The sequence below is a fragment of the Benincasa hispida genome, unplaced genomic scaffold, assembly GCF_027475165.1.
Source record: "Benincasa hispida cultivar pf3 unplaced genomic scaffold, pf3_genome.v1.1 HicScf1200, whole genome shotgun sequence".
NCBI lineage: Eukaryota > Viridiplantae > Streptophyta > Magnoliopsida > Cucurbitales > Cucurbitaceae > Benincasa > Benincasa hispida.
The window spans coordinates 13,616-24,775 of NW_028325522.1; the positions used below are offsets into that span (position 1 = coordinate 13,616).

General features: G+C 30.3%; 1 pseudogene; it reads left to right on the forward strand.

Annotated features, from left to right (window-relative positions):
* Positions 1–10,151: 10,151 nt before the first annotated feature.
* On the forward strand, positions 10,152–10,880 carry LOC150031457 (putative B3 domain-containing protein At3g49610; annotated as a pseudogene).
* Positions 10,881–11,160: the final 280 nt, after the last annotated feature.

Consider the following 11,160-nt stretch of genomic DNA (forward strand, 5'->3'; position numbering starts at 1 on the left):
ATCAAACAAAAGACAATTACAAATTTAGCTTGGAAATCAAAGAGAATTCCGATGCAAAAGTTGAATTTAAACCATATCAGCCACATATTCAAACATGCTTAGAAATTCACCCACCAAACTCAAAATTAACGATAATTGAGTGCTTATATCATGTTGTGATACCAATTGAAAGAGTAACCTAACAAGCAACAGAAGAAATCAGAATCAATAAGCACTCTAACTACTCTTAATTTGAGTTTTAAACATGCTATTCAAGAAAAATTCATAGAGGGTTTGAAGCAAGCATTACCTTTGAAGACTTAATCCACAAATTCAACAGTAATACTTCACGATTAAGCTTGAAATATCAACAAGACCACCAGCAAGATCTTCTATACAAGGCTCAAGAAGGAATATGTGGTGGAAACACTCAAATTAAGCTGAATATATGGTAAATTTTAAGTGGGTTGAGAATGGTTTTCAACTCTTCAGCATATCAGTTAGAAATTTCAGCTTCTTTTTTTCAAATCCATGCATGAAGATGCATTTTATAAACTGATTTCACGCAAACACAGGGTTGCATGGAGGGCAGCTCCTGCTTGGAGTCAATTTGGTGTAATTTAGTGATATACCATTATAAGAGATAGTGGATTTTTCCAATCTTCTCTTTGATTTTTAATCAATTTCTCAAAATTTATTTTGATTTTTTATTTTTATTTTAAATAAAAAAATTTATTTAAAATTAGTTTTACAAATTAATTCAAAATTAATTTATATAAAACTAATTTTATTTTTATTAAACCTTTTAATCAAAATAATATTAATTTAATATCTTAATTTAAAATCAATCAAACACTAATTCCACCAATATGATTCAATTTCATATTTAAATAATAATTTAAATATTAATTTATTCTCCAATTTCGTTTAATTTCAACTAAATTAAACAGTTTTAATTGTATTAAATACAATCAATTGAAAACCCTAACAAATTGAATTTAAACATTTCAAATTTATAACCCTAATTCCAAAATTCATCCAATTAATACTCAATTTGTTATTCCAATTTATGAGCTAGTAGAGAGACTTAATGGACCTACACATCATGAGCTTCAATTGTAATTAATCAGTTAAATATTTTAAACCAAATTAATTACTATTTGTTAACTATCAAGGCACACCACTATAGCTTGATAATTGCACTCTCCTCACTGTAGATATATTTCTATCCATTTCGACCATAATCAGTAAGTCGATCCTTCACCGGTCGTTTGTCTTTACAACTAGGTCAAAATTACCGTTTTACCCCTATAAATACATCTTGCACCTTAAGCTCCCACTGACCCTCTATTGAACAACTAATTTAACCAATTTTAATATGAATTCAAACATTATTCTAAACATACATCCAATGCATAATTAAATTAATTTAAACAGCAAAAATGTAACCAATTTTGGCACAATAAAACAAAATTAATTAATTAAATTAATCTAACTTTTATATCAATTTAATTAATTAATCATAAAATTAACAACAAAACAAAATAGGTAAAAAAAACCAACCCTTCAGCAGCCTCCTTCTCACGTGTGTCGCCAGGGTCCATCACATACTTAGAGAGCAGCGTCGCGACGCTGAGGAGCAGCGTCACAACGTTATGAATCAGTTTGCATATCGCCTCGCCTCACATCGTTGCAATGCTACGATTGCAGCGTTGCGACGCTGAAAGGCAGAATGCCTCTATTTTTTGTCTTTTCTGCTCCAAACTTGCCCTGAACACCTCCGTTTTTCCCAATCTCTTCAGCAACATTTGCTCTTTCTATTGACAAGGACTTACAGACTCAAAGCCAAAAATAAATTACCAAAAGATACAACGAGTCCTTACATTTTAATCACATTAAAAGTAATCTAACTGCCAAAATTAAGAACATCTAATCTTGCAAACCGTCATTCAAAATGCAGATTTAAAAACTCACCTCTAAATTTATTTTTGTTTAAAAAATACGAAGAACGAAGATGCAATAAATAGGCTCTGATACCAATTGTAAGGATTGAATCCCTTGCAAAAGCGTGTGAACACTTGCATCTCGAAAATCGATTTTTGAAGAAACAAAAACAGTGTTCTAAAATAGAACATATGAAGGATAAACATATGAAATAACATGCTTTGAAGAAGGGAAACTAAAAGAGAACCATTCTTACCTTTGAAGATTTTCGAGCTCCTAAAAAAATCTTCTCGATCTTGCCACAAACTTTTTCTCGATTGAACTTGAACACAACTACGAGAATAACCTTGTTATTCTCAAGGATTCCAATAGAAGGATAGGTGGTATACAACTAATTGAAAGAGGAAAAGTTACAGAGAATTTTATTAGAGAGTAAAGAGAGGATTTGTGTTTTGGTGGCTAGGGAAATCAATTCTTCCTCTAAAAGGGCCATAAGGAAGAATTTATATGGAGAAGGGTTAACGCTTTCTCCAAGTAACCCTTCTTCAAGTCTTTCCCAATTTATCATTGTGTTCAATTAATTAAATAACATTTATTTAGTTAATTAGCACGTTAATTAAATATCCATCTATACATTAAATCCAATTTAACGTATATATTAAATAACATAAATAAACATCGTATGTTTATATGCATCACCTCTTTATTAATTTAACTAACTAATTCTTTATGAATCTAACTCACTTTAATTAAATATTTGAATCTCATTCAAATATTTCTCTCTAATTTAATTTAAATTATAGATCACATTCATAATCATTACATATTATTCACATTAATATATAATTTCCTCAAATTGATTTGAACAATCCAAATCATTCCTCTTTAATATCCTTTAGTGAGATAACAAGGGAACCTGGTGGACCTGCAGATTAAAAGCTCCAAGGATATGAGATTAATTGGCTAAACTCATTAACTAAATTAATCAATATTCGTTAACTGTGGGTACACTGCACTCTTTTCACTACAGATATATTTTTTGTGTCCACGGATATAAACTAACAACAACATTAGTCCTTCACGAGTGTCCATAACATCAACTGGGTCAAATTATCGTTTTACCCTTGGGTTACCTTTGTATCCTTAAGTATCAGTGCTTCTCTAATGAACAACCTATTTATGGTCCAACCAATAAACAGAAACTCCTCTCGGACAAATGAGAGGATAGGACCCTTTGTTCAAGTCCCAGAGCACCACTTGAGGGAACACTCATCTACTTACCCTTAAGTTGAGAAAGAGTGAATTTCATCTTGTATTATTATGTTCTCAGCTCCTCACTCGGTCTCTTCCTCAAAATGGTAGGCTTATTTAGTCGACAAACTAGTCACTATCACCCATACAAATCAAAGAAAAATACCTCGTGAACAGGAGTTCATAATACACTCAGGATTAAGACTAAGTTGCCTAGGTCATCCAATTGAAAAAGAAACCAAACTGGTTAACGGCGTTACATCCAGTGGTTATTATGGTCCAATCTTATGCAAACTCATTGCATAGGATTCCTCCACTCGCATGTCACCTACATGAACATGTTGAGTCATTGTGTTTGTATCAAATACAAAATGGGTCGTATCCATAGTATCACCAGAATAAGGTACCTTGCCTTATTACTATACTATATTCCCTTTAGGCTCTTTCTTGAACATCGATCCTTATATGTCTCCACATACAGTCCAGGACTCATAAGTCAACCTTCGATGTTAGTTGGATTTAGGGTAATCAAGATAAAAAAATAATACAAAAAAATCAATAACATTTGTTGAATTAACACTGATAACCCGTTATTGATGACAGTCAATTGATAACATCTACTATCTACCAGCTTTAGGGCATAAAACCTAACAATAAGTGCATCTTTAACCTTCCTACCGAACAGAGCACGTGAATAAGGCTATTATATGTACACAAAAGACTCCGTAACTAAGCACTTTTGCTTCATTTCTTGTAAAGGAAAGTATCCAAGTAGCCCCAACATCCAAAAGCATGAATATATATATATTATAACTACATACATTAAACTCAAAGTTTTTAATTTCTCTAAGCCTGTCGAAAACCTTTTTGAACTCAACCTCATGTCTGATTTCTTGAGAGCAACCAATATCTCATTACAAGCAAGTGCATTAGGTAAATAAACACAACTAGTTGTAGTAGAACCTTAACGTCAGTCATTATTAAAAGCATGGAACAACAACAATACCTTCTTGTCTTCCACTTGGTTTTTCCCGAGCACAGCGATGAGAACATAGTTGTTGTGTTGAGTTCCAAGCTAGTTCCCTAGTGTTCCATATGGTCTAAAATTTCAAGGACAGTGTCAAATTTTCTATCCCTGATAAAAGCTCTGAAAGTTAAAGAAACACATCCAAATAAAAATATTGAGTTTGCTAAAAGAACAAATCCGACCACAACACAAAAACCACTTGAAGACAGAAGAATCCTCATCCAACCACCTTACATTTCAAAAGTAAAACGTAAAAATTTTCACATTAATTTTGCATATTTCAAAATTAAAATTTCCAAAATTTTTAAAAGAGTAAAGGATCTATATGTTCCAACAGTTAAATCTGGCTTGTGGACTATGAATCAATGAGAGAGAGAGAAAGAAGAATAAGAGATATCGGAAGGTCAAGCGACGCAGAACTACTAGTCCATGGGTTAGAGAGACAGCTCAATAGGAGGGAAGGCTCGCTGGCAACACTAGATGGTGGACGGTGAGGCGATCAGAGCAAGGGTCATGACCAACAAACGTGCAGTTGAGGAAGCATTGTGGGTGTTGGTCAACAGCACTAATGGCGGCAGATATGACTCGAAAAATGACTGGTTGGGAAAACTAAAGCGTGCAACAGCTAAAGGCTTGGACGAAGAAGAACAAGAAGATGATTGGATGGGGAGTTGTGCAACGTGCAAAAGCAAGGAAGAGGATTTGATTTTGTTTTCTTTTTCTTTTACTATATTTTATTCTTTATTTAGGAAAGCGGAAAACAAAATTTTAGAGGGAAATGAAAATGGGAAGGGAGAAACAAAAAAATGAAAATTAAAAAAAATTATTTGGGATTTAAAAGAGCGAGTCACCTATAATGTCGGTTTTAAACTGACGTTATAGGTACATTTACAATGTCAGTTTAAAACCGACATTAAAGATCCACTATCTTTTTTTTATTTTTTAAGAAACCGACATTTTACATCCGTTTTTAGTTTTTTCAACCTACATCAAAGCCCAGATTTCTTGTAGTGGCAAAATGGGTACTAGTGCTAAAGAATATAATTAGATGTGGTAGTCTCCATTTTCTAATTGGTTATCCAAATTGGTTAATTTGGACAAATGTAAGGTCTGTTTAGATTAACTTTCTAAGTGTTTAAATAAGTATTTATAATTACAAAAAAAATATTTATCAACACTTAGAAAATCAATCCAAACAGACCATAAGCCTTTAGTTCATGTAGCATTATAAAGAAAATGAGGTATTTATTTTTTCTAAAAATTAAAAAAATAATTAAAAAAAAAAACAAGGTGAAGGTAAACATCAAATGTTTTACCTTATATTGAAATTAGTTGAGTCTAACTTTAAATGAATCTATAATTGTCAAAGTAAATTTAGATTAGTGATAATTGACATGTATTCTCTCTTGAGAGTGGATACTCAATCCTCCATCCTGTAATTATTGTAATAAAAAAACAGAGTTTTTTTCTTTTTATACACAAAAGATCATTTATACACCATATATTTTTTAAATGTCCTAGATTTGAGTTATTTCTAGAAACTTCAAATATATATCAAATATATTTTATTATATATATTAACTATATCTTGTTTTCTCGTTCAAAATTTCTTGTCGATTATTGTCTTCACAATGAATACCATTTTGGGAAGTTCATAACCACGAGAAGTAAATTGAACTAGAGTTTTGTGTAAAATAATCCTGTAAGAGAAATGAGAGTTTAGACAATTATATAATTAGCCTATTTATTTAAGTTATCTTATAAAAGAATTATATATATAATTGTTGATTAAGTAAAAAGCTCTCGAATGAACAGCACTAATATGGAAATGAACCAAATGGAGAAAGTAAGGCCCATCAATCTTTAGTTCTCTTGGGTAAAATGATAGTTGCCAGTTGGGGCTGGGTGGGTGTCCAAGTCCATTCCTTTTTAGTAGATTATAGAGAGATCATATTTCAAGTTATACATTTTGTATGCATTTAACCTAGTTTTAAAAAATATTCAACAACAACAACAATAAATTAAAACGATTTTCGTTTATAAAAAAAATGTAGTCTAGATTCTACTCTCTAGTGTGTCGCATTTTCATGCATCTCCTTCAATTACAAAGAAAAAAATATTAAAAAATATATATTTTTAAGAAAATAAAAGCTTCCTACGTAATATCTTTTTCCTTTACTAAACATTTAAATTCCTAAATTCTAAAAAAAAAAATAATATAAATCGTTAAAATTACTTTTGTAGATTTTCAAATTTTTTTTAAAAAAATACTCTTAAAAAGTAAGTAATAAAACAAATAAATTGATTAGTAAAAGTAAAATTTATAAACTTAATTTTAAAGAAATCAAATGATTATCAAATGAGTCAAACAATTAGTTCAAGTTCAAAGTTAACGTTAAAAGAAACAAATTTGCAATAAGAAAAGCATATGTTGAATGAGAAGTTTTGGCTTATCATAAGTTGTAAGTCATCACAATGAATGTCCAAGTCCATTATGATAATTATAAATCAGACTGGACCAAGTAATTAAAGTCGTTCGGATCCAACTCAATTCAAGTTCATGAAGGAAATTTGGGCTACATGATAGATTAGGTTCAAACCCAACTTTAGCCCAAGTTCAATATTTGGGCCCAAAAGCAGTTGAGCTCAAGTCCATATAAGACCCTATAGATTGAGACCTTACCCCTTCATTTTGGGGAAGATGGAAAGCTTTGAAGACTAAAGCTTTGAACCTCTCAAGACTTAAGCTTCTCAAGATTTGAAGATGGAAGATCTCAAGTTGAAGAACCGAAGAATGAAACTAGGGAAAAATAACTTTTTGGTCCTCGAATTTTTAAGAATAGCTGTGTTTGGTCCCTAATGTTTCAAATTAGCTTAATCATTGAGTTTTCAAGAATAAGGTCCCACAACTTTATTATATTTACACATATAATCAATTAAAAATATGATGTGGCAAGATGACTTGAAAAAAAAAATTATATTTTTTAATCTTACCCACTTCTCTCTCTCCTCTCTCTTTCCTCTTTCTTTTTCTTCTTCTCTCTTTCTCTCTTCTCCATCTCCATGTCTCTTTGTCGATCATTTCTTCGGTGGAGGAAGATGATAAAATTTGTTAACTTCTCTCTCTCATCTTTCTTCCTTTTCTTTTTTTCTCTCTTCTCTCCATCTCCATTAACTAGCGGGAAGACTGCGGTGCGGCTAATTGATTTTTTTTATTTTTTTATCTTTTTTTTTTCACTCTAATCTTATTTCTATATTTTTGTTTAGATTCAACCCATTTGGATTAACCGCCATTTGAAGTTAAGAAAGTTTTAGACATAATGATTTAAATGTATTAGAAATTTTATGTTTGGAATATAACTGAAAATGAAAATGAATTTAGAAAGTTTGCTAGTATAAGTTAGATAAGAGAAAGAAGGGAGAGAAGTGAACATATTTTATCATCTTTTTCAATTGAAAAAAAGACAAATAGATTAGACATGGAGATGGACAATAGAGAAAGAGAAGAGAGAAGTGGGAAAGATTAGAAAATATATAATTTTTCCAAGTCATCTTGTCACATCATATTTTTAATTAACTATATGTTTAAATTTAACAAATTTATTAGTTGAGTGACCTTTTAAATCTATTCTTGAAAACCAAGGGATTAAAATAGCCAATTTGATATATTGGGAACCAAATGCGCCTATTCTTAAAAACTTATGGATCAAAAAGGTATTTTTCGCATGAAACTATTAGAAGATTCAAAGGCCAAAAGACTTCAACAAATTGATTATCTTTTCACAACTTATAAGCTAGAGATTCAGTCTCCTTAAACTCAATAAAAAGCTCACAAGTCGATCAACAAGCTAAAGGATGATCCAAGCATTATCAACAAGCAAGAGGCCGATTCAAGTCGATCAACAAGTCAGTTAATAGTATTATAATCAACAAGTCAGCTAAATAATCTCACAAATATTAATTATAATGATAATTAATTAACTACATATATAATTTATTAATGAATTAATAGTATTATTTCATCGGTTTTTTATGGTTTATTATATAATTAATTAATCAATCTAGATTAGTTGAATTCAAAATATTATAATTTAAAATTTAATATAATTTTCTAAGTTATTAATTTAATACTCATATAATAATTAATTTTAATAATATAAAATAAAAGAATAAATTTATGTATTAAAAGAAGAGAAAGAGTGAACATCAAGAAAACCCACACTTTTGATGGGTATCATCCATTGATATAAGGAATACATGTGAATAGCTTATTCTCATGCTTAAAGTTTCAAAACTTTACTGGATGTGTGTCTCACATCCATTCCCACCCCTTATTTCCATCCCAATTTCCTCAATCCAAACACCCCTAAATGTTTAACCTACGTGCACGATTTTCATGGAAAGTATTAGATCTCCTTGGAGCAATTCCTAGGTTTATATATTTTCATATATAGCAATTTTACTAAAAATTTGCAAATATGATAACTTTTTAAAGATCACATTATTAGTATTTTTGTTATTACTATTTTACCCTCATGTTAATCAAACTTTTAGGTGTAAACTTCAGAAAAAAACGTATTTGAGTTGAATTTATTAAGCTTTTTAAAAGAAATCAAATTTTTAGATATGAAATTGAATTTCTTAAACATGTTTGACAATCATTTGGTTTTTTATTTTTAAATATCAAACCTATAAACCTTCCTTCCACTTCTAAATTTCTTGATTTGTTATCTACTTTTTACTAATGTTTTAAAAAACCAAGCTAAATTTTGAAAATTAAAAAAACTAGGCTTATTTTGTAATCATTTAGGCCTCATTTAGTAATGATTTAGTTTTTGAGTTTTTGTGTTTGAGAGTTAAGTCTATAGACATTACTTCCACTTCCAAATTTCTTTTTTATGTATATACTTTTTACACGTGGTTTAAAAAACTAGGCCAAATTTTGAAAATAAAAAAAATATAGTTTTTGAAAATTTGTTTGTTTTTAGAATTTGACTAAGAATACAATCATTATACTTAAAAAGATGTAAATCGTGGCAAGAAATGAGGAGAAAATAGGCCTAAATTTAAAAACCAAAAACAAAAAATGAAATGGTTACCAAATGGAACCTTGTTTTTTTGTTTTTGTTTTGAAAATTATACTTACAAACACCCCTACCACATCTAAATTTATTGTTTTTATTTATTTTTCATCCATGTTTTCAAACATCAAGTCAAATTTTGAAAATTAAAAATGTATTTCTGTTTTTTAAATTTGACTAAGAATTCAACTCTTCTACTTAAAAAAAATGCAACAAATTATTCTGAAACTTTAGAAAGCTGTTGAAATAAGTAAAGCATCACTGTAGTACTAAAAAAAAAAAAAAAGAAGTGAATTTATCGTAGGATAATATTTGAATAGATGACTCAAAATTTGGCCCCAAAAGCGGAATATGTTCAACTTTTTCAAACTCAAGTTTTTTTTACCTTTTACATGAGTCATACCAATTACCAAAATACCACCGTGGAGTTTAAAATTATATATAGAGAGGGAATGAAAATACATTTCCAATCATTTTTCTTCTCCCACTCTGAAGAGATAGGGAGAGATAGATATAAAAAAGAACAAAAATAAATAAAAAGATAATTGTTTCAAAACAAGAATATAGATAAATATTTGGATTAAAATCTAATTTCATTAAAAACTCAATGCAATTATGGAAGTAACAAAGAAAATCATAAAAAGGAATTGAAAATCAAGGTTAGAAATTAAATTCCTTTAGTTTCCTGACATATCTGGAGATTGAGATTAGTACGACTCATCTCCTACTCAGTTCAATTCACTCCTATAAATAAATGCCCATCATTCATCTCCTATTCAGTTCAATTCACTCCGTTTCGATTTCTAGTTTTTTTGTGTGCAAGAAATAACGACAATAATGCATCTAGATCTTCCAAAATAACGACAATAATGCATCTAGATCTTCCAAATTTAAAACAAATCTACATACCTCGAAGAAGAAGATCATCCAGAGCCAAAAAGAAAGAACAACCCAAGAATGAAACTGTCATTCCCCTGTCTATATTGGAGGTTGCAGATATTCTAATGGAGTTTTCACAAACTATTACTCATATTGAACCGAAAAAAGTTAACAAAACCCACAAAAGAAAGAAGCCAGCCTCGACGCCAACACCAATGACTAGGACTAAGAAACATAGGAAACAGAGGAAGAATAAGGCAAAACAGCGTAAGTATCTGACGATTCCTGAGATGTCGGCAACACTCAGAGATCGTATCGTGGAGATGGGTGGGTATGAAATTAGACTGGTGATTCAGAAACAACTTCAAGATACTGATTTAAACAAGAACCAAAGACGTTTATCCCTACCGATAAAGAAACTGTTATTTGATTTTGCAACATTGGAAGAGAGGAAGATGTTGAGTGAAGTGGAAAACCAAAACAAGAAAGGGATAAACGTGGTGATTTTAGATGATGTTCTTGAAGAAAGAATGATTTGTTTGAAGAAGTGGAAGATTGGAAATGGAGATGTGTACTGTTTGACGACACAGTGAAATTCGTTGGTGGAGGAAATGGGACTGAAAAGTGGAGAACATATTCAACTTTGGAACTTTAGAAAAGATGATGAATTTGAGGCTTATCGTCTTTGCTTCGCTATGGTTAAGTTAGTTCGTTGTTGATTTATTACGTATTTTGATGTAAGATAGGAAAGATTAGGGACTAAAACACATTATCAAGACTTAGCCGTAGAGACCAAAATAAATATTTTTTTAATAGTTTAGGGACCAAAACAGATATGTGAGGCAAAAACTTAAATGCATTCATTGATGTTCCTATCTTCTTCATTTCACAAATTGTTCAGTCACAAATTGGCAAATTCTTGTTACTTCCTTTTCTAAAATATTTTATGACTTTCTTTCTTTCTCTCTCTCTCTTTTTTTTTTTTTTGTGTCTTTCTGG